A 22,412-nucleotide genomic window follows, 5' to 3' on the forward strand; every position below is an offset into this window, starting at 1 on the left:
ATAAAATGAACTGCATCAGATTCATTACCCAAGATTATCCGTTTTTAGGGATATTTATWTATTTATTTATTTTCCCCCAATACTTCCATCTGATACATACTTAATAATATTAAGAGCAAATTTTGTCTGATTTAGATGTGAAATGTGAAACTGCATTCTTACAAAGTAAAGCAAATGTGTATTATTCTTTTTCATTCCGTACATAAATAAATTACATTTTTGTCCTCCTGTTTTTCAATGTCTGGCTGGCCGCACAAATACATTTTTATTTGAATGCGCTGTAAAATTCACAGAAATCGCAATTTATTTCAATGGTGCCGCCCAGATAGGCCTGTTTACGTCTTTATCTGTAGGATCAACCCGACCACTCACACCCCCTTGGTCCCCCGCCCAAACTGGGGAGATTGTTTCCACAGTAACTGGGCTAAGTTGTCGCCCCCACTTCTGTCCTCACCCCAAACCGTGTCACCCGACACCTCCCACTTGCATCATACATATTTATTTCAATTTTGTTGAAATATGATACAAATATTGTGCCAGAAAATATGCCAACCACAATGAATGCTCCAGAAAGATGGTTGCAGTTATGTTTGATATGTCGATGATTCAAACCACTAACATTTACATCAAGAAGAGTCATTGCATAATATTCAGTTGAAATCAGCGGCTGATAGTTGGATAGATACCCTTTCCTTTGTAGTCAACATCTAAGACACAATTGATTGCATTTGCCATGACGTGAACTATAAAGTATTTGTAGTGGGGAAGAACTGTCAATTATTATACAGTACCAGTCAAAAGTTTGGACACACCTACTCATAACAGGGTTTTTCTTTATTTTTGTAATGCATACTCAGGGAGAAAAAGGTGTAGATTTACGCGCAGAGCGCGGCAAATGTTTATTAAGCCTTCGCAGAAGGCAGGAATCGTAGTCACACGCAGGCAATGGTCAAACACAGGTAGGCAGTAAAAAAAAACTAAAAAAACTCACAACCATACAAACAGAAAGAACTGAACTAACTAGGGAGCTGATGAGACCAGATGAGAAACGAACACAGGTGAAAACAATGAACAAAATGAAAGACAGGGCTASGTTCCAGAACACAAAGAAACAGAGCTACGTTCAAGAACACAAAGAAAAAGAACACAAGGTTGACTAAGAAAAGAAAAGCAGAACCTTACCATTTTTACAATTTTCTACATTGTATAATAATAGCGAAGACATCACAACTATGAAATAACACATATGGAATCATGTTGTAACCAAAAAAGTATTAAACAAATCAAAATATATGTTATATTTGAAATTCTTCAAAGTAGCCACCCTTTGCCTTGATGACAGGTTTGCACACTCTTGACATTTTCTCAACCAGCTTCAGCCGGATTACTTTTCAATTAATAGGTGTGCCTTGTTAAAAGTTCATTTGTGGAATTTCTTTCCTTCTTAATTGTGACAAGGTAGGGGTGCTATACAGAAGATAGCCCTATTTGGTAAAAGACCAAGTCCATATTATGACAAGAACAGCTTAACTAAACAGAGAAACAACAGCCAATCATTATTTTAAGACATGAAGGTCAGTAAATCCGGAAAATTTCAAGAACTTTGAAAGTTTCTTCAAGTGCAGTCGCAAACACCATCAAACACTATTGTCTTGTTTTGCACACTTTGTACAAAATAATAAAATGCAGTACTACAGGATATTTCTTAACGTAGCTCTTTATTAGCTAGCTATAACTGGCATGTTCACGTATCGCCAACCAGGATCAAACTGACCATGACCTAACCATTTGGGTGGTCTTAACCAATCATAGCACAGTATGATATGGCGGTAAAATGCATCCAATTACAATTCAGTATGTTTACACATATGAATATTACAACTATAATGAAACTGGCTCTCATGAGGACCACCACAGGAAAGGAAGACCCACAGTTACCTCTGCTGCAGAGGATATGTTCATTAGAGTTAACTGCATCTCAGAAATTGCAGCCCAAATAAATGCTTCACAGAGTTCAAGTAACAGWCACATCTCAACATCAACTGTTCAGAGAAGGCTGCGTGAATCAGGCCTTCATGGTCGAATTGCTGCAAAGAAACCACTACTAAAGGACACCAATACGAAGAAGAGACTTACTTGGGCCATGAAACACGAGCCATGGACATTAGACCGGTGGATATCTGTCCTTTGGTCTGATGAGTCCAAAGTTTTAATTTTTGGTTCCAACTGCTGTGTCTTTGTGAGACGGAAAGTAGGTGAATGGATGATCTCCGCATGTGGGGTTCCCACCGTGAACCATGGAGGAGGAGGTGTGATGGTGTGGGGGTGCTTTGCTGATGACACTGTCAGTGATTTATTTCGAATTCAAGGCACACTTAACCAGCATGGCTACCACAGCATTCTGCAGAGATACGCCATCCCGTCTGGTTTGAGTTTGGTGGAACTATCATTTGTTTTTCAACAGGACAATGATCCAAAATACACCCCCAGGCTGTATAATTGCTATTTGACCAAGGAGAGTGATGGAGTACTGCATCAGATGACCTGGCCTCCACAGTCATCCGACCTCAACCCAATTGAGATGGTTTGGGATGAGTTGGACAGCAGAGTGAAGAAAAAGCAGCCAACAAGTGCCCAGCATATGTGTGAACTCCTTCAAGACTGTTGGAAAAGCATTCCTCATAAAGCTGTCATTGTAAATAAGAATTTGTTCTTAACTGATTTGCCTAGTTAAATAAAGGTTACATAAAATAAAACATTAAAAGCTGGTTGAGAGAATGGTTGAGAGAGTGTGCAAAGCTGTCATCAAGGCAAAGGGKGGCTACTTTGAAGAATCTCAAATATAMAATAYATTTTGATTTGTTTAGCACTTTTTTGTTACTACATGATTCCATATGTGTTATTTCATAGTTTTRAWGTCTTCACTATTATTCTACAATGTAGAAAATAGTAAAAATAATGAAAAACCCTGTAATGAGTAGGTGTGTCCAAACACATTTTTGAAAGTTTTAAGACAGAAATKATTTCAGTTGGCTGTTTCTTAAGATGTCCACTTAAGGTCATAATGTTTAATTATTCAGTGACTTCAATAACCAGCTCAGTGGAGGTCATGTTTGTGTAACAGTATAACTTTAGACCATCCCCTCGCCCCGACACGGGCGCGAACCAGGGACCTTCTACACACATCAACAACGGTCGCCCACGAAGCATCGTGGAGCGATGGGTAACGATGCTTCGTGGGCGACCGTTGTTGATGTGTGCAGAAGGTCCCTGGTTCGCGCCCGTGTTGGGGCGAGGGGACGGTCTAAAGTTATACTGTTACATTGATGCTGTTGACCCGGATCACTGGTTGCTGCGGAAAAGGAGGAGGTTGAAAGGGGGGTGAGTGTAACGGATGTGAAATGGCTAGCTAGTTAGCGGGTACGCGCTAATAGCGTTTCAATCAGTTACGTCACTTGCTCTGAAACCTAGAAGTAGTGTTTCCCCTTGCTCTGCAAGGGCCRCGGCTTTTGTGGAGCGATGGGTAACGACGCTTCGTGGGTGTCAGTTGTTGATGTGTGCAGAGGGTCCCTGTTTTGCTCCCGGGTCAGGGCGAGGGGACGGTCTTAAAGTTATACTGTTACATTTGAACAATAGGTAATGTTTGCTTGGGTGATTTTGAATGTTGACAAAAGAGACATAGACAATTTGTTAAACAAAACACCTTTTAAAATGCAAGCTGGAAATAAATCTGCCAAAATAAGGCCAAAAAAAATTGAGATTTTTTTTTCTTAAGAAATACTTGCTTTGGAATGGGTGTGCACGGGGGCATGGAGGGGTGTCAGACGAGATGTCAAACACCTGATGTTGCAAAACTGTTTKGGGTATGATTAGAAGGGGTGCGGCACATCATTAGATCAGAGGCAAACAGGACAAGACCCAGAGCATGATAGATAAGGGGGCCACAGCTCTGATGTCATCACCATATGCAAATTAACTGGTGGCCTTAAAGGAGACCTTTGCGAGCTGTCATGAGTCTGTGAACAATGTGGTGGTGTTGGAGACGTGCTGGCTGTTGTAAACCAGAGCAGCGTGGTAATAGAAAACAACCAACGCCCTTAATTAACACTTTTTTCTTCAAGAGAGAGGACAACGCAGACAGACCAGACATGGAGGTGAGCTGAACATTTAAAGGCCCACTATGTGAAATTTACAGACGTTTTGATCACTTAACTCAGTCACGCTAAACCTCTGAAGCTGTCAATTGGGCTTCATTTGAAGGGGATAATTAGGGGAGAGAGCTGATGTTTAGTGGTTTAGAGAAAGTCCTCTATTAAGATGCTCTGCAAGTGGTTTCATTTAGTTAACTACAAGCAATTACATTAAGAAAACTCATGTACATGGTATCGGTATATAATGCAATGTCGGACCTGAACTTGGTTAGTCTTACAATAGGACTTCAATAGATTTAATTAAGAAATTGATGTGGATCATGCATGAATTTGTTGTCTGAGAAAATATCATTCTGTAATATAGCATGCATATTGTATTCATTCCTTGGGTGGTTGACTTCTCAGAATATGTTATAACACATTGATAACATATTGACTCAACCCTGTTTCTGTACATATTTGTTTGTGTATTTATTTAATATGTAATATCCATAATTTTATCYCCAACAGGTTTATTCATTTAGGCAATGTCATCATGGGATATTGTTCGTTAGTCTTGTACCCTGGACAGGATATCATCATATACTGTAAGTTCGTTATGGTGACACTACAGTATAGATGATGTACTATCCAGGGTCTCATTCCCCCTCCGGATACTATCAGCACACACACACAAGCTGTTGACGGTTGGAAGCTAGAGGGTGGCAATCTAACCGTTACCATTACTGAGTTTTAGCAATGGTAAGGGTTCTATTGACGCCTCTCAATGTCATAGCTACAATAGTACACACATGGACGGATGCTGCTGGCGGTTGGAAGCTAGAGGGTGGCGCTCAAACCGTTACCATTACTGAGTTTTAGCAATGGTAAGGGTTCTAATGCTGCTTCTCAATGTCACTGGAGTTGCATTAAAGGAAACTAAAAACTGGTGGACTGGTCTCGTCTTCCTTGCAAGAAGTCACATTTGATTACAACACCTTAGTGATACCAAGAGCCAAAGTTGTGTTTAAGAGCTGATTTTGATATTGTAAGATGTTTGTTGACTTGTGAAATAATGTTTCAAATTAAAAACCAAAGAATGACTATCAATGTCTTGGTGTACATCTCACTCTGAATGTTAAATACTGTACCAARGTTACCACCTCAATGCATTGACAGGTTACACATATGAAATTGTATGAAAGCATACATATTATTATTTGTTTTTTATTTATCATTTCATATACTCCTTGCAGTGTACATCTTTTTAAAAGCAGTTGGTTTGTCTAATTGAAGATTACCTCTAGTATTCTGCACTAAACATACGGTTGTTAGGAGTGTAACTGCCAGTGTAATCAATGGAGAGCAGCTGTTTCTGTAGACAGAGTGAACTGAGACATTACAGCCCTCTCTCTCCCCCCTCTTCTTCTCACCGTCTCACTCTCTTCATTGAGACACCCCAGCCCTCCCTTTATCACTCTCTCTCTTTGGCCTTGCTTTAGGCCACAGGGCACACACTTGTTTTTCATCAAGATAGCCTGGATAGTGACAGCACATAGAGCAAACTTACAGGGGGGGGGAGAAATGAACCTAATTACCATTATCTGACCGATTTTTACCAGCAGGCTAAAGCTCCATTTTACCAGCAGGTTAGCGCTCCATTTTACTAGCAGGTTAGCGCTCTATTTTACTAGCAGGTTAGCGCTCTATTTTACCTGCAGGTTAGCACTCTATTTTACCAGCAGGTTAGCGCTCCATTTTACTAGGAGGTTAGCACTCTATTTTACCAGCAGGTTAGCGCTCTATTTTACCCGACAGGTTAGCGCTCCATTTTACCAGCAGGTTAGCGCTATATTTTACCAGCAGGTTAGCGCTCTATTCAGCAGCAGTTACCTCTATTTACCAGCAGGTTAGCGCTCTATTTTACCAGCAGGTTAGCGCTCCATTTTACCAGCAGGTTAGCGCTCCATTTTACCAGTAGGTTAGCGCTCTATTTTACCAGCAGGTAGAGCTCCATTTATCTAGCAGGTTAGCACTCTATTTTACCTGCAGGTTAGCGCTCTATTTTACCAGCAGGTTAGCGCTCCCATTTTACCAGCAGGTTAGCGCTCCATTTTACCACAGGTTAGCGCCTATTACCACAGGTTAGCGCTCTTTTTACCAGCAGTGAGAGCTCCATTTTACAGCAGTACGCTCTATTTACCAGCAGGTTAGCGCTCCATTACCAGCAGGTTAGCACTCTATTTTACCTGCAGGTTAGCGCTCTATTTTACCTGCAGGTTAGCGCTCATTTAACCTGCAGGTTAGCGCTCTATTTACCGAGTGTTACGCTCCATTTTACCAGCAGGTTAGCGCTCCATTTTACCAGCAGGTTAGCACTCTTTTACCAGCAGGTTAGCGCTCTATTTTACCAGCAGGTTGCGCTCTATTTTACCGAGCAGGTTAGCACTCTATTACCTGCAGGGTTAGCACTCTATTTTACCTGCAGGTTAGCACTCCATTTTACCTGCAGGTTAGCGCACCATTTTACTACCAGCAGGTTAGCACTCAATTTTGAATTCCATTAAAGAGAAACAATTCAGTCCTCAGGGGTTTTGCTTAGAGAGAAAGAATAAGAAGGATAGATAGAAAGAGAGCGAGAAAAAGATAGAAATCAAGGCTTGAGGGGACAGCAATGCTATTGTCAGCTGACAGAGAGAAAGAGAAAGAGTGAGAGGAGAGAGACAGGGGGTGGATAGCACAACAGGGACATTCGACAGACAGAACGTGACTGTGCTACTCCCTGTTCAATCATCACAGGGCCAGGTGAGGCAGAGGTCTACTGCCAAGGGGAAGGTTCTGGAAGCCTAAAATAAAACATGAACCTTTTCACAGTTCGCCTCACCACACACACACCAAAATATAGCCATTTAAATAACAGAGGTGAAGAGGTAAAAATTATAATTACAAGATAATATGTTACAGAAGCTCTGAAAGACAAACCAGTGAAAAATATATGCAAAAATATACGCAAGTCATCCTTTACTCAAGAGCAATGCTTATGCAAGAATACAGTATGATGACCCTTGAGAGAAGTGACTGYAGAAAAGGCTGGGAACAAGTTCAAGGGGAGAGAGCTGTCACTGTGTTCCCATTAACTCTCAATAGCTGACTCACGATGAGCACTCACAAGCTCAGCAGCAGTTTAGCTGTAGGTCTGTCCACAGTCAAGCAATAGAAACCAGTCATATCTTTCACTGAATATAGTGACCAAGGAATCCGTAGAGTTCAACCATGTTAATTTCCAACACACTAGGCCACCATAATACTGTGTTTGCTCCAGATGATCATAATACTCTGTTTCCCATAATCCTCTTCAATTCTTCACCTTCACTGAGAGCCTCAGCTTGACCTCCCTGAGGAACACAGTGCTAAGGTCCTCTCCAGCCTCTCTGGCTATCCTGGCAACCATCTGACCAGCCTGGCCAATCACCATTTTCTGTCACCAGGATAAATAAAAAAACAGAGAAAAGGAAATACATTATATTAATATGAGCATGCATTTCAATATAATGCCAATGTTTTAAGTCCACAAGAGGACCCCAGTTACTACAGCAGATAAGAAGAATGTATACTGTAATAATCACTCGGTCCTAACAACCAAATATACAGTAAATCAATGACTTTCAACTCTGTCATCATTCACTTAACTGAATGAAAACTAGAGAGTAGCATGGTGCAGGGATAAAGTTTAAATCACTGAGCACTGCTGCACCACTGCAGATATAGGCTAACATTCATCCAGTYTGACATTAAAAAAGTATGGTTTAAAAAGGAGTCTGCTTTACTGTATATAAATTACACCACTTTTTGTACATAGTCCCCCCATTTTATGGGAGCAAAAGTATTGGAACAAATTCACTTACAGTTGAAGTCGGAAGTTTTCATACACTTAGGTTGGAGTCATTAAAATTAGTTTTTCAACCACTCCACAAATTTCTTGTTAACCAACTATAGTTTTTGCAGTCATTTTTCCAACAATTGTTTACAGACAGATTATTTAACTTATAATTCACTGTATCACAATTCCAGTGGGTCAGAAGTTTACATAGACTCAGTTGACAGTGCCTTTAAACAGCTTGGAAAATTCCAGAAAATTATGTTATGGCTTTAGAAGCTTCTGATAGGCTAATTGACATCATTTGAGTCAATTGGAGGTGTACCTGTGGATGTATTTCAAGGCCTACCTTCAATCTCAGTGCCTCTTTGCTTGACATCATGGCAAAATCAAAAGAAATCAGCCAAGACCTCAGAAAACAAATTGTAGACCTCCACAAGTCTGGTTCATCCTTGGGAGCAATTTCCAAATGCCTGAATGTACCACGTTCATCTGTACAAACAATAGTATGCAAGTTACCACACCATGGGAACGCAGCCGTCATACCGCTCTCAGTAAGGAGACGCGTTCTGGGGGGGGCGGGGGAGGGTGGTGGGGGTCTCCTAGAGATGAACGTACTTTGGTTCGAAAAAGTGCAAATCAATGGCCAGAACAACAGCAAAGGATCTTGTGAAGATACTGCAGGAAACAGGTACAAAAGTATCTTATATCCACTAGAGCGTCGACCGATTATGATTTTTCAATGCCGATACCGATTATTGCGAGGACAAAAGCTGATTACATTAATCGCCGATTATTTATATTTTTTAAATATATATATAATATATATCATACACACACACACATTTTGTAATAATGACAATTGCAACAATACTCGAATGAAAATGAACACTTTTATTTTAACTTTATATAATACATAAATAACACACAGCACACAGCTCTGAAGTGACAATGATTACTGAAGTCTGCTTAGGAAGACAAATACTCTCAACTGTTTGATAAAAATAGAGTTTTAAGTTACCTGTGATGAATGTTGAAAACAAAAACTTTAATTTCTATATGCAGAAATCTATTTTAATAATGGCATGGTAAGAATGACAACCAGGCAGAGTCATAATTCCATGACTCCTAGTGAAATCTGAAAAGCGGTTCCTTCAATTTATTCCATAGGATATTTTTTAGATCACTTAAAATAAGGGTCTGTGTTTCGTGTAGGCTTACATCACAGTGCCAATTTATAAACTGTGTAGATATCCATAGACAAGGTAACTCTGATCATATTGGCTAAATATAAGCAAAGAGAAAAATTATAATTGTAACTGAGATTAATGAAAATATGTTGACAAAGTTACCTATCTAGTGAGAATTACACGTGAAAACGTTGAGGCGGTTATAACCTGCACGAAACACAGACCTTATTGAAGTAATCAAGACATTCTCTATGGAAGACATGAAACGGTAAAATAACAGAAGAAACCCACTTTCAATTCAGCGCGCAGTTATTACAGGATATACGCGTCGATCTATTTCTCTCTAAACCATATCCTTGACTAATCCAGGAAACTATCACACTCGAAACAAAACGTTTATATCGTTACGTATTTATCTAAGGGGTAGGCATCATGAGTCTAAATATTCTGTTACATTGCACAACCTTCAATGTTGTCATAATTACGTATAAAGTTCTGGCAAATTAGTTCGCAAAGAGCCAGGCGGCCCAAACTGTTGCATAACCCCTGACTCTGCGTGCAATAAACGCAAGAAATGACACAATTCAACCTGGTTAAATTATGAACCCTGCTAACCTGGTATTCATTATAGCTAATATGCAGGTTTAAAAATATATACTTGTGTATTGATTTTAAGAAAGGCATTGATGTTTATGGTTAAGTACACATTGGAGCAATGACAGTCTTGATTGATTGTTTTTATAAGATAAGTTTAATTCTAGCAAGCAACTTACCTTAGCTTACTGCAATTCGCTAACAGGCAGGCTCCTCGTGGAGTGCAATGTAATCAATGCAAGATTGGATCCCCCGAGCTGACAAGGTTAAAAATCTGGCGTTCTGCCCGTGTTCCTAGGCCGTCATTGAAAATAAGAATGTGTTTCTTAACTGACTTTGCCTAGTTAAAAAAATATTAAATAAAGGTGAAAAAAATAATAATAATAATATCGGCAAATCGGCGCCAAAAATACGAGTTTCCGATTGTTATTGAAAACTTGAAATCGGCCCGCATGTTAATCGGAATGGCCGATTAATCGGTCGACCTCTAATACCACAGTACACAAGTCCTATATTGACATAAACCTGAAAGCCGCTCAGCAAGAAGAAGCCACTGCTCCAAACTCCATAAAAAAGACAGACTACAGTTTGCAACTGCACATGGGACAAAGGTCGTACTTACTTTTTGGAGAAATGTCCTCTGGTCTGATGAAACAAAATAGAACTGTTTGGCCATAATGACCAACTCATTATGGTTGAGGAAAAGGGGGAGACTTGCAAGCCGAAAGAACATGCATCATGTTGTGGGGTGCTTTGCTACAGGAGGGACTGATGCACTTCACAAAATAGATGGCATCTGAGAAGGACAATTATTGTGGATATATTGAAGCAACATCTCAAGACATCAGGTCAGGAAGTTAAAGGCTGGCCGCAAATGGGTCTTCCAAATGGACAATGACCCCAATCGATACTTCCAAAGTTGTGGCACAAGATGCTACAAATACTAATGAGTGTATGTAAACTTGCTGACCAGCTGGAATGGTGAGTGAAAGAAATAAAGCTGAAGAAATAATTATTCTACTATAGTTCGCGCATTTCACATTCTTCAAATATAGTGTGATCCTATACTGAACCTAAAGAAAGGGAATTTTTTATAGCGATTTTTAATGTCAGGAATTGTGAAGAAAACTGAGTTTATAAATGTATTTGGCTAAGGTGTAGCGTAAACTCTCGACTTCAACTGGTATACAGTGGGGCAAAAAGTATTTAGTCAGCCACCAATTGTGCAAGTTCTCCCAACTTAAAAGATGAGAGAAGGCTGTAATTGTCATCATAGGTACACTTCAACTATGGACAGACAAAATGAGGGAAAAAAATCCAGAAAATCACATTGTTAGGATTTTTTATGAATTTATTTGCAAATTATGGTGGAAAATAAGTATATTGGTCACCTACAAACAAGCAAGATTTCTGGCTCTCACAGACCTGTAACTTCTTCGTTTAAGAGGCTCCTCTGTCCTCCACTCGTTACCTGTATTAATGGCACCTGTTTTGAACTTGTTATCAGTATAAAAGAACCTGTCCACAAACTCAAACAGTCACACTCCAAACTCCACTATGGCCAAGACCAAAGAGCTGTCAAACGACACCAGAAACAAAATGTAGACTGCACCAGGCTGAAGGGACTAAATCCCGCAATAGGTAAGCAGCTTGGTTTGAAGAAATCAACTGTGGGAGCAATTATTAGGAAATGGAAGACATACAAGACCACTGATAATCTCCTCGAGTCTGGGGCTCCACGCAAGATCTCACCCCGTGGGGTCAAAATGATCACAAGAACGGTGAGCAAAATCCCAGAACCACACGGGGGGACCTAGTGAATGACCTGCAGAGAGCTGGACCAAAGTAACGAAAGCCTACCATCAGTAACACAGCTACGCTGCCAGGGATCAAATCCTGCAGTGCCAGACGTGTCCCCCGCTCAAGCCAGTACATGCAGTTCATGCATGTCCAGGCCGTCTGAAGTTTGCTAGAGAGTATTTGGATGATCCAGAAGAAGATTGGGAGAATGTCATATGGCAGATGAAACAAAATAGAACTTTTTGGTAAAAACTCAACTCGTCGTGTTTGGAGGACAAAGAATGCTGAGTGTCATCCAAAGAACACCATACCTACTATGAAGCATGGGGTTGGAAACATCATGCTTTGGGGCTGTTTTTCTGCAAAGGACAGGACGACTGATCCGTGTAAAGGAAAGAATGATGGGGCCATCGTGAGATTTTGAGTGAAAACCTCTCCATCAGCAGAGGGCATTGAAGATAAACGTGGCTGGGTCTTTCAGCATGACAATGATCTCCAAACACTCGCCCGGGCAACGACAGGAGTGGCTTCGTAAGAAGCATTTCAAGTCCTGGAGTGGCTAGCCAGTCTCCAGATCTCAACCCATAGAACATCTGGGAGGAGTTGAAAGTCCATGTTGCCAGCCAACAGCCCCAAAAACATCACTGCTCTAGAGGAGATCTGCATGGAGAATGGGCCAACAATACCAGCAACAGTGTGTGAAAACCTGTGAAGACTTACAGAAACGTTTGACTCTGTCATTGCCAACAAAGGGTATATAACAAAGTATTGAGATAAACTTTTGTTATTGACCAAATTACTTATTTTACCACCATTATTTGCAAATTAAATTCATAAAAAATCCTACAATGTGATTTTCTGGATTTTTTTTCTCATTTTGTCTGTCATAGTTGAAGTGTACCTATGATGAAAATTACAGGCCTCGCTCATCTTTTTAAGTGGGAGAACTTGCACAATTGGTGGCTGACTAAATACTTTTTTGCCCCACTGTATGTGTATTAAAGTAGTAAAAAGTTAGGTATTTGTTCCCATATTCATAGCACGCAATGACTACATCAAGGTTGTGACTCTACAAATTTGTTGGATGCATTTGCTCTTTGTTTTGATTGTTTCAGATTAGTTTGTGCCCAATAGAAATTAATGGTAAATCATGTATTGTGTCATTTTGGAGTCACTTTTATTGTAAATAAATGTGGATGCTACCATGATTACGGATAATCCTGAATGAATCGTGAATAAGGATGAGTGAGAAAGCACAAATATTGTACCCCCAAGACATGCTAACCTCTCACCATGACAATAACAGGGGAGGTTAGCATTTTTGGGGGGGGATTATGATATTTGAGCATCTGTAACTTTCTCACTCATCATTATTCACCTAACTTTTTACTACTTTAATAAACATATATGTGAATTTTCCCCAATACTTTTGCTCCCCTAAAATCAGGGGGACTATGTACAAAAAGTGCTGTAATTTCTAAATGGTTCACCCGATATGAATGAAAACACTTTAACCTCAGTCATTGTTTGAGTTCAAATCCAAAATGTTGAAGTATACAGATATTTTTTTATTATAAATGCTTCACTGTCCCAATAATTACAGAGGGCATTGTATCTAAATCAACATTCAAAATAGTACTGAAAAATGCAACACACTTACCATGTGACTTTCTTTCTTCAAATACAGTTTTACTGCTATTGCGAGCAAAAAATAGTTAATATAATTTCAATTAGTACTACTGTGTGTATTTCTCTATATGTGCTACAATGTTTATGTCTGGCACATAATCATCATATATTAGGGACTAAAGTGTAAATAATTGTGATTCGACACTGGACCTACAATACATCTCAAGCTGGGATAGGAGATAGCTCTTGACAGTTACATCTGCATGTGGCTATATGAGTGCAGTGTATTGTCTGGCTGTGAAGTCTGTGTGCGTCCGTAATGACAAGTCACCTGTGTCATTGTGTAGGGCACTTCATTGGGCAGATACTCGAGAAGCTTCTCTCTGACAGTGTTGGTGCAGACCTCCTCAGGAGTCTGGTCAGTCAGAACGTCACTGTGGTATTGCCAAGAACCAGGCTTCGACCCCACTACTAGGTACCTCTGTAGGACAGACAGACATGATGTCAATAGCAATATTAGTTGTCACACATCAACATAGACGCAATTGCTTTCCATGGGTTTTAAAGAACTATAATTATTCCACAATGAGTGTACTTGTCTACTTGGTATCAGATTTGCTTCTAGTCCGTATATGACCATAAGCTACCATCACCTTCAGTGTCTCCACATCCTCTCTATCCACAGCAGAGAGCATGAAGACATCCTTGAAGTGGGCCCAGCCCTGTTGGGTCTTCAGGGCTCTCAGCTGCTTCTTACTCAGCCCTGACTGAGCCTCACTGCCCTCACCAGGAGCCACATCACCACCTGGCTCGCCCTCATCTCCAGACCCTGGTGTCCTGGTCTCCCTGTCTGTCCTCCTCTCAGCCCAGGGGGGACCTGCGGACCTGCAGCTTCCGCCCATTCACCACTCCACATGTCAGATTTGCTGTAATCTCCAACAACCTGCTCTTGCTCTTCAGCGAGTCAACCTGTGCCATACACACAGTAGAGGGTTCATGTAACAATTCATATGTAGTAGACAGTTCCTAGTATATTACATGGTAATAATGCATTATATCATATGACAACCACGATCTCACCTCAGTGCATATGATCAGTGTTATGATTGACTTTATGATGAGGCCATGGAGAGAGGATGAGGTTTGCATGTGTCTGCTATATAAATAGAGAAGTACCTTATTGAGAACAAGGACTGCTGTGATATCTGGGTACTGGGTCAGGCATTTCAGGACCTCAAAGTCTAGCTTGTTGCAGGCCCACTTGTCCGACACATCCACCATTATCAACACTGAAGAGATAACAACAAGAAGAGGACATAAACACAATGCAGTGCATTGTCATTTGCCCAAAAACGTTTTATTTCAAAGGAATTGCAAAATGTGTGGGACCACATATTGTTTAAAAAGCATAGACTAGACTGTCTGAAAAGCAATAGCCTTACAGCAGTCATCTGTGTGCCCGAAAAGTTGCAAAAAGTGAAGAATCATACAGTACCAAGGTCAGCTTCCTTGACTGTATTCCAAAGATCCTCGAAGAGAGACTTCTCCAGCTGGTGCCTGTGGAGAAGATAAATAGCCCGTGGGAGATTCGCCTATTTCATTTTATGCAATGCAATACCACAGTACTGAAAACGGTGTAAGAAATCACATCTTGACTTTGGAAGGTGTAGTGAGTCCAGGAGTGTCCAGTAAAATCTAGAGAGAATGTATAAGTATGCATGTACAGTTGAAGTCGGAAGTTTACATACACCTCAGCAAAATACATTTAAACTCAGTTTTTCACAATTCCTGACATTTAATCCTAGTAAAATGTCCCTATCTTAGGTCAGTTAGGAACACTACCTTGTTTTAAGAATGTGAAAGGTCAGAATAATAGTAGAGAGAATGATTTATTTGTAACGGGCTTCCTCCTTCTCCTCATCCGAAGAGGAGTAGCAGGGATTTGACCAAAATGCAGCGGGTTGTGAATACATATTGATTTAATAGACAAAACGGAAAAACACGACAAACACTTGAATAATTACAAAACAAATAAACGAATGTAGACAGACCTGGACACGAACTTACATACAACGTGAAGAACGCATGAACCAGGAAAACAGACTACATAAAACGAACTAACTAACAAAAACCGGAACAGTCCCGTGTGGCGTAACATACAGACACTGACACAGGAGACAATCACCCACAAACAAACATTGAGAACAACCTACCTTAATATGACTCTCAATCAGAGGAAATGCCAAACACCTGCCTCTAATTGAGAGCCATACCAGGCAACCCTTTAACCCAACATAGAAACACAACACATAGAAATGCCCACCCCGCTCACGCCCTGACCAATAAACACATACAAAACAAGAGAAAACAGGTCAGGAACGTGACATTATTTCAGCTTTTATTTCTTTCATCACATTCCCAGTGGATCAGAAGTTTACATACACTCAATTAGTATTTGGTAGCATTGCCTTTAAATTGTTTAACTTGGGTCAAACGTTTTGGGTAGCCTTCCACAAGCTTCCCACATTAAGTTGAGTGAATTTTGGCCCATTCCTCCTGACAGAGCTGGTGTAACTGAGTCAGGTTTGTAGGTCTCCTTGCTCGCACAAGCTTTTTCAGTTCTGCCCACAAATGTTCTATAGGATTGAGGTCAGGGCTTTATGTTGGCCACTCCAAGACCTTGACTTTGTTGTCCTTAAGCCATTTTGCCACAACTTTGGAAGTATGCTTGGGGGTCATTGTCCATTTGGAAGACTCATTTGCGACCAAGCTTTAACTTCCTGACTGATGTCTTGAGATGTTGCTTCAATATATCCACATAATTGTCCTTCCTCATGATGCCATCTATTTTGTGAAGTGCAGCAGTCCCTCCTGCAGCAAAGCACCCCCACAACGTGATGCTGCCACCCCGTGCTTCATGGTTGGGATGGTGTTCTTCGGCTTGCAAGTCTCCCCCTTTTTCCTCCAAACATAACGATGGTCTTTATGGCCATTACTTATAATTCACTGTATCACAATTCCAGTGGGTCAGAAGTTTACATACACTAAGTTGACTGTGCCTTTAAACAGCTTGGAAAATTCCAGAAAATTATGTCATGGCTTTAGAAGCTTCTGATAGGCTAATTGACATAGTTTGAGTCAATTGAGGTGTACCTGTGGATGTATTTCAAGGCCTACCTTCAATCTCAGTGCCTCTTTGCTTGACATCATGGGAAAATCAAAAGAAATCAGCCAATACCTCAGATATTTTTTTTGAGACCTCCACAAGTCTGGTTCATCCTTGGGAGCAATTTCCAAATGCCTGAAGTACCACGTTCATCTGTACAAACAATAGTACGCAAGTATAAACACCATGGGACCATGCAGCCGTCATGCAGCCGCTCAGGAAGGAGACGCGTTCTGTCTCCCAGAGATGAACGTACTTTGGTGCAAAAGTGCAAATCAATCCCAGAACAATAGCAAAGGACCTTGTGAAGATGCTGGAGGAAACAGGTGCAACAGTATCTATTTCCACAGTAAAACGAGTCCTATATCGACATAACCTGAAAGGCCGCTCAGCAAGGAAGAAGCCACTGCTCCAAAACCGCCATAAAAAAGCCAGACTACGGTTTGCAACTGCACATGGGAACAAAGATCGTACTTTTTGAGAAATGTCCTCTGGTCTGATGGAACAAAAAATGGCCATAATGGCCATAAAGACCATCGTTATGTTTGGAGGAAAAAGGGGGAGACTTGCAAGCCGAAGAACACCATCCCAACCATGAAGCACGGGGTGGCAGCATCACGTTGTGGGGGTGCTTTGCTGCAGGAGGGACTGCTGCACTTCACAAAATAGATGGCATCATGAGGAAGGACAATTATGTGGATATATTGAAGCAACATCTCAAGACATCAGTCAGGAAGTTAAAGCTTGGTCGCAAATGAGTCTTCCAAATGGACAATGACCCCAAGCATACTTCCAAAGTTGTGGCAAAATGGCTTAAGGACAACAAAGTCAAGGTCTTGGAGTGGCAACATAAAGCCCTGACCTCAATCCTATAACATTTGTGGCAGAACTGAAAAAGCTTGTGCGAGCAAGGAGACCTACAAACCTGACTCAGTTACACCAGCTCTGTCAGGAGGAATGGGCCAAAATCACTCAACTTAATGTGGGAAGCTTGTGGAAGGCTACCCAAAACGTTTGACCCAAGTTAAACAATTTAAAGGCAATGCTACCAAATACTAATTGAGTGTATATAACTTCTGATCCACTGGGAATGGATGAAAGAAATAAAAGCTGAAATAATGTCACGTTCCTGACCTGTTTTCTCTTGTTTTGTATGTGTTATTGGTCAGGGCGTGAGCGGTGGGCATTTCTATGTGTTGTGTTTCTATGTTGGTTAAAGGGTTGCCTGGTATGGCTCTCAATTAGAGGCAGGTGTTGGCATTTCCTCTGATTGAGAGTCATATTAAGGTAGGTTGTTCTCAATGTTTGTTTGTGGTGATTGTCTCCTGTGTCAGTATGTTACGCCACACGGGACTGTTCCGGTTTTTGTTAGTTGTTCGTTTTATGTAGTCTGTTTCCTGGTTCATGCGTTCTTCACGTTGTAGTAAGTTCGTGTCCAGTCTGTCTACATTCGTTTATTTGTTTTGTATTATTCAAGTGTTTGTCGTGTTTTTCCGTTTTGTCTATTAAATCAATATGTATTCACAACCCGCTGCATTTTGTCAAATCCCTGCTACTCCTCTTCGGATGAGGAGAAGGAGGAAGCCCGTAACAGAATCACCCACCTAACTAGGACCAAGCGGCGGGGGAGAGCTCAACAGAGCAACCAGGACTCATGGACATGGGAGGAGATCCTGGACGGCAAAGGACCCTGGGCTCAGCCAGGGGAATATCGCCGTCCCAAGGCGGAGCTGGAGCAGCGAAGGCAGAGAGGCGCTGGTATGAGGAGGCAGCGCGGCGACGCGGTTGGAGCCCGAGAGTCAGACCCAAAAATTTCTTGGGGGGGGCACACGAGGAGTGTGGCAAAGCCGGTAGGATACCTGAGCCAACTCCCCGTGCTTACCGTGGAGTGAGAGGGCGTCGTACTGGTCAGACACCGTGTTATGCGGTAAAGCGCACGGTGTCCCAGTACGCGTGCTAGCCAGTGCGGGCTATTCCACCTTGCCGCACTGGGAGGGCTAGGTTGGGCATCGAGCCGGATGTCATGAAGCCGGCCCAACGTATCTGGCCTCCAGTACGTCCCTCGGGCCGGCGTACATGGCACCAGCCTTACAGTGGTGTCCCGCGTTCGCCTGCATAGCCCAGTGCGGGTTATTCCACCTCGCCGCACTGGCAGGGCTACGGGACCATTCAACCTGGTAAGGTTGGGGAGGCTTGGTGCTCAAGAGCACGTGTCCTCCTTCACGTCCGGTATACCCGGTGCCACCTCCAAGTACCAGTCCACCGGTGACAGCCCCCGCACCAGGCTGTCTCTCCGGGTTCTCTCTCCAGCTGCTCCACCTGTCCAGCGCTGTCAGAGCTTTCCTCCTCTCCAGCGCGCAGTGCTATACACGCACCAGGCTGTCTCTCCGTCTCTCCCTACAGGTGTGCCGTCTGCCAGCGCGCCTGAACTGCCGTCTGCCCAGCGGCGCCTGAACTGCCCGTCTGCCAGCGCCGCCTGACTGCCAGTCTGCCAACGCGCCATGACTGCTCGTCTGGACTGACGCGTCCAGCAGCAGCTACGTCAGCAGCAAGAGCCTCCCAGCCAGAGCCGTGCCAGACTCCAGCAGCCTCAGCCAGAGCCGACCGTCCAGCCAGGACCTGCAGACGTCCAGCAGACCTCAGAGCCTCACCAGACTGCCGTCACCAGCTGCGAGCCTCAGCCAGGCTGCCAGAGCCCTCAGCCAGGACCTGCCAAGTCCTCAGCCAGGACCTGCCAGAGTCCTCAGCCAGGACCTGCCAGAGTCCCTCAGCCGGACTCCAGGTTCAGCCGCTGCCAGCCAGTCCAGCTCGAGCTCAGGCCAGGAGCTGCCAGAGTCCCTCAGCCGGAGCTGCCAGAGTCCCTCAGCCCGGAGCTGCCAGAGTCCTCAGCCGGGCTGCCAGAGTCCTCAGCCCGGAGCTGCCAGAGTCCTCAGCCGGAGCTGCCAGAGTCCCTCAGCCCGGAGTGCCAGAGTCCCTCAGCCGGAGCTGCCAGAGTCCCTCAGCCCGGAGCTGCAGAGTCCCTCAGCCCGGAGCTGCCAGAGTCCCTCAGCCCGGAGCTGCCAGAGTCCCTCAGCCCGGAGCTGCCAGAGTCCCTCAGCCCGGAGCTGCCAGAGTCCCTCACCCGAGCTCCAGAGTCCCTCAGCCCGGAGCTGCAGAGCCCTCATCCGGAGCGCCAGAGTCCTCCAGCCCCGAGCTGCCAGAGTCCCTCAGCCCGGAGCTGCCGCCCCTTATTCCCGGTGCTGCCCCTTATCCCTGTCTGGCCCTTATCCGTGCTGCCCCTTCATTTAGGTGGGTTTAGTTGGAGGGTGGTCATTGGGAGGGGATACAGAAGCGGGGAGTGACTATGGTGGTGTGGGGACAGTCCGGAGCCTGAGCCACCACCGTGGTCAGATGCCCACCAGACCCTCCCTAGACTTTGTGCTGGTGCGCCGGCGTTCCACCTTAAGGGGGGGTTATGTCCGTTCCTGACCTGTTTTCTCTTGTTTTGTATGTGTTTATTGGTCAGGGCGTGAGCGGGGTGGGCATTTCTATGTGTTGTGTTTCTATGTTGGGTTAAAGGGTTGCCTGGTATGGCTCTCAATTAGAGGCAGGTGTTTGGCATTTCTCTGATTGAGAGTCATATTAAGGTAGGTTGTTCTCAATGTTTGTTTGTGGTGATTGTCTCCTGTGTCAGTGTCTGTATGTTACGCACACGGGACTGTTCCGGTTTTTGTTAGTTGTCGTTTTATGTAGTCTGTTTCCTGGTTCATGCGTTCTTCACGTTGTATGTAAGTTCGTGTCCAGGTCTGTCTACATTCGTTTATTTGTTTTGTAATTATTCAAGTGTTTGTCGTGTTTTTCCGTTTTGTCTATAAATCAATATGTATTCACAACCCGCTGCATTTTGGTCAAATCCCTGCTACTCCTCTTCGGATGAGGAGAAGGAGGAAGCCGTTACAAATAAATCATTCTCTCTACTATTATTCTGACCTTTCACATTCTTAAAACAAGGTAGTGTTCCTAACTGACCTAAGATAGGGACATTTTACTAGGATTAAATGTCAGGAATTGTGAAAAACTGAGTTTAAATGTATTTTGCTGAGGTGTATGTAAACTTCCGACTTCAACTGTACATGCATACTTATACATTCTCTCTAGATTTTACTGGACACTCCTGGATCACTACACCTTCCAAAGTCAAGATGTGATTTCTTACACCGTTTTCAGTACTGTGGTATTGCATTGCATAAAATGAAATAGGCGAATCTCCCACGGGCTATTTATCTCTCCACAGGCACCAGCTGGAGAAGTCTCTCTTCGAGGATCTTTGGAATACAGTCAAGGAAGCTGACCTTGGTACTGTATGATTCTTCACTTTTTGCAACTTTTCGGGCACACAGATGACTGCTGTAAGGCTATTGCTTTTCAGACAGTCTAGTCTATGCTTTTTAAACAATATGTGGTCCACACATTTTGCAATTCCTTTGAAATAAAACGTTTTTGGGCAAATGACAATGCACTGCATTGTGTTTATGTCCTCTTCTTGTTGTTATTATTTCAGTGTTGATAATGGTGGATGTGTCGGACAAGTGGGCCTGCAACAAGCTAGACTTTGAGGTCCTGAAATGCCTGACCAGTACCCAGATATCACAGCAGTCCTTGTTCTCAATAAGGTACTTCTCTATTTATATAGCAGACACATGCAAACCTCATCTCTCTCCATGGCTCATCATAAAGTCAATCATAACACTGATCATATGCACTGAGGTGAGATCGTGGTTGTCATATGATATAATGCATTATTACCATGTAATATACTAGGAACTGTCTACTACATATGAATTGTTACATGAACCCTCTACTGTGTGTATGGCACAGGTTGACTCGCTGAAGAGCAAGAGCAGGTTGTTGGAGATTACAGCAAATCTGACATGTGGAGTGGTGAATGGGCGGAAGCTGCAGGTCCGCAGGTCCCCCTGGGCTGAGAGGAGGACAGACAGGGAGACCAGGACACCAGGGTCTGGAGATGAGGGCGAGCCAGGTGGTGATGTGGCTCCTGGTGAGGGCAGTGAGGCTCAGTCAGGGCTGAGTAAAGAGCAGCTGAGAGCCCTGAAGACCCAACAGGGCTGGCCCACTCAAGGATGTCTTCATGCTCTCTGCTGTGGATAGAGAGGATGTGGAGACACTGAAGGTGATGGTAGCTTATGGTCATATACGGACTAGAAGCAAATCTGATACCAAGTAGACAAGTACACTCATTGTGGAATAATTATAGTTCTTTAAAACCCATGGAAAGCAATTGCGTCTATGTTGATGTGTGACAACTAATATTGCTTTGACATCATGTCTGTCTGTCCTACAGAGGTACCTAGTAGTGGGGTCGAAGCCTGGTTCTTGGCAATACCACAGTGACGTTCTGACTGACCAGACTCCTGAGGAGGTCTGCACCAACACTGTCAGAGAGAAGCTTCTCGAGTATCTGCCCAATGAAGTCCTACACAATGACACAGGTGACTTGTCATTACGGACGCACACAGACTTCACAGCCAGACAATACACTGCACTCATATAGCCACATGCAGATGTAACTGTCAAGAGCTATCTCTATCCCAGCTTGAGATGTATTGTAGGTCCAGTGTCGAATCACAATTATTTACACTTTAGTCCTAATATATGATGATTATGTGCCAGACATAAACATTGTAGCACATATAGAGAAATACACACAGTAGTACTAATTGAAATTATATTACAATATTTTTGCTCGCAATAGCAGTAAAACTGTATTTGAAGAAAGAAGTCACATGGTAAGTGTGTTGCATTTTTCAGTACTATTTTGAATGTTGATTTAGATACAATGCCACTCTGTAATTATTGGGACAGTGAAGCATTTATAATAAAAAATATCTGTATGACTTCAACATTTTGGGATTTGAACTCAAACGCAATGATGACTGCAGGGTTAAATGTTTTATTCATATCGGTGAACCAGTTGAGAATTAGCAGCACTTTTTAGGTACATAGTCCCCCTGATTTTAGGGGAGCAA

At 42.8% G+C, this 22,412-nt stretch overlaps 2 long non-coding RNA genes and 1 pseudogene across 2 annotated transcripts; 2 read left to right on the forward strand and 1 right to left on the reverse strand.

The window, feature by feature from the left end:
- The first annotated feature begins 4,004 nt into the window (after positions 1-4,004).
- Positions 4,005-5,236, forward strand: LOC111950023 (uncharacterized). Its single transcript, XR_002875446.2, has 2 exons — positions 4,005-4,154; positions 4,662-5,236. It is a non-coding gene; the product is annotated as an uncharacterized lncRNA (long non-coding RNA).
- Positions 5,237-6,136: 900 nt separating this feature from the next.
- On the forward strand, positions 6,137-6,705 carry LOC139022839 (uncharacterized). The gene is made up of 4 exons (XR_011473899.1): positions 6,137-6,206; positions 6,362-6,409; positions 6,454-6,501; positions 6,619-6,705. It is a non-coding gene; the product is annotated as an uncharacterized lncRNA (long non-coding RNA).
- LOC111951132 (GTPase Era, mitochondrial-like) overlaps positions 6,465-22,412 on the reverse strand; it is a 17,591-nt pseudogene continuing 1,643 nt past the window's right edge.

Source organism: Salvelinus sp. IW2-2015, linkage group LG23 (genome assembly GCF_002910315.2).
Source record: "Salvelinus sp. IW2-2015 linkage group LG23, ASM291031v2, whole genome shotgun sequence".
NCBI lineage: Eukaryota > Metazoa > Chordata > Actinopteri > Salmoniformes > Salmonidae > Salvelinus > Salvelinus sp. IW2-2015.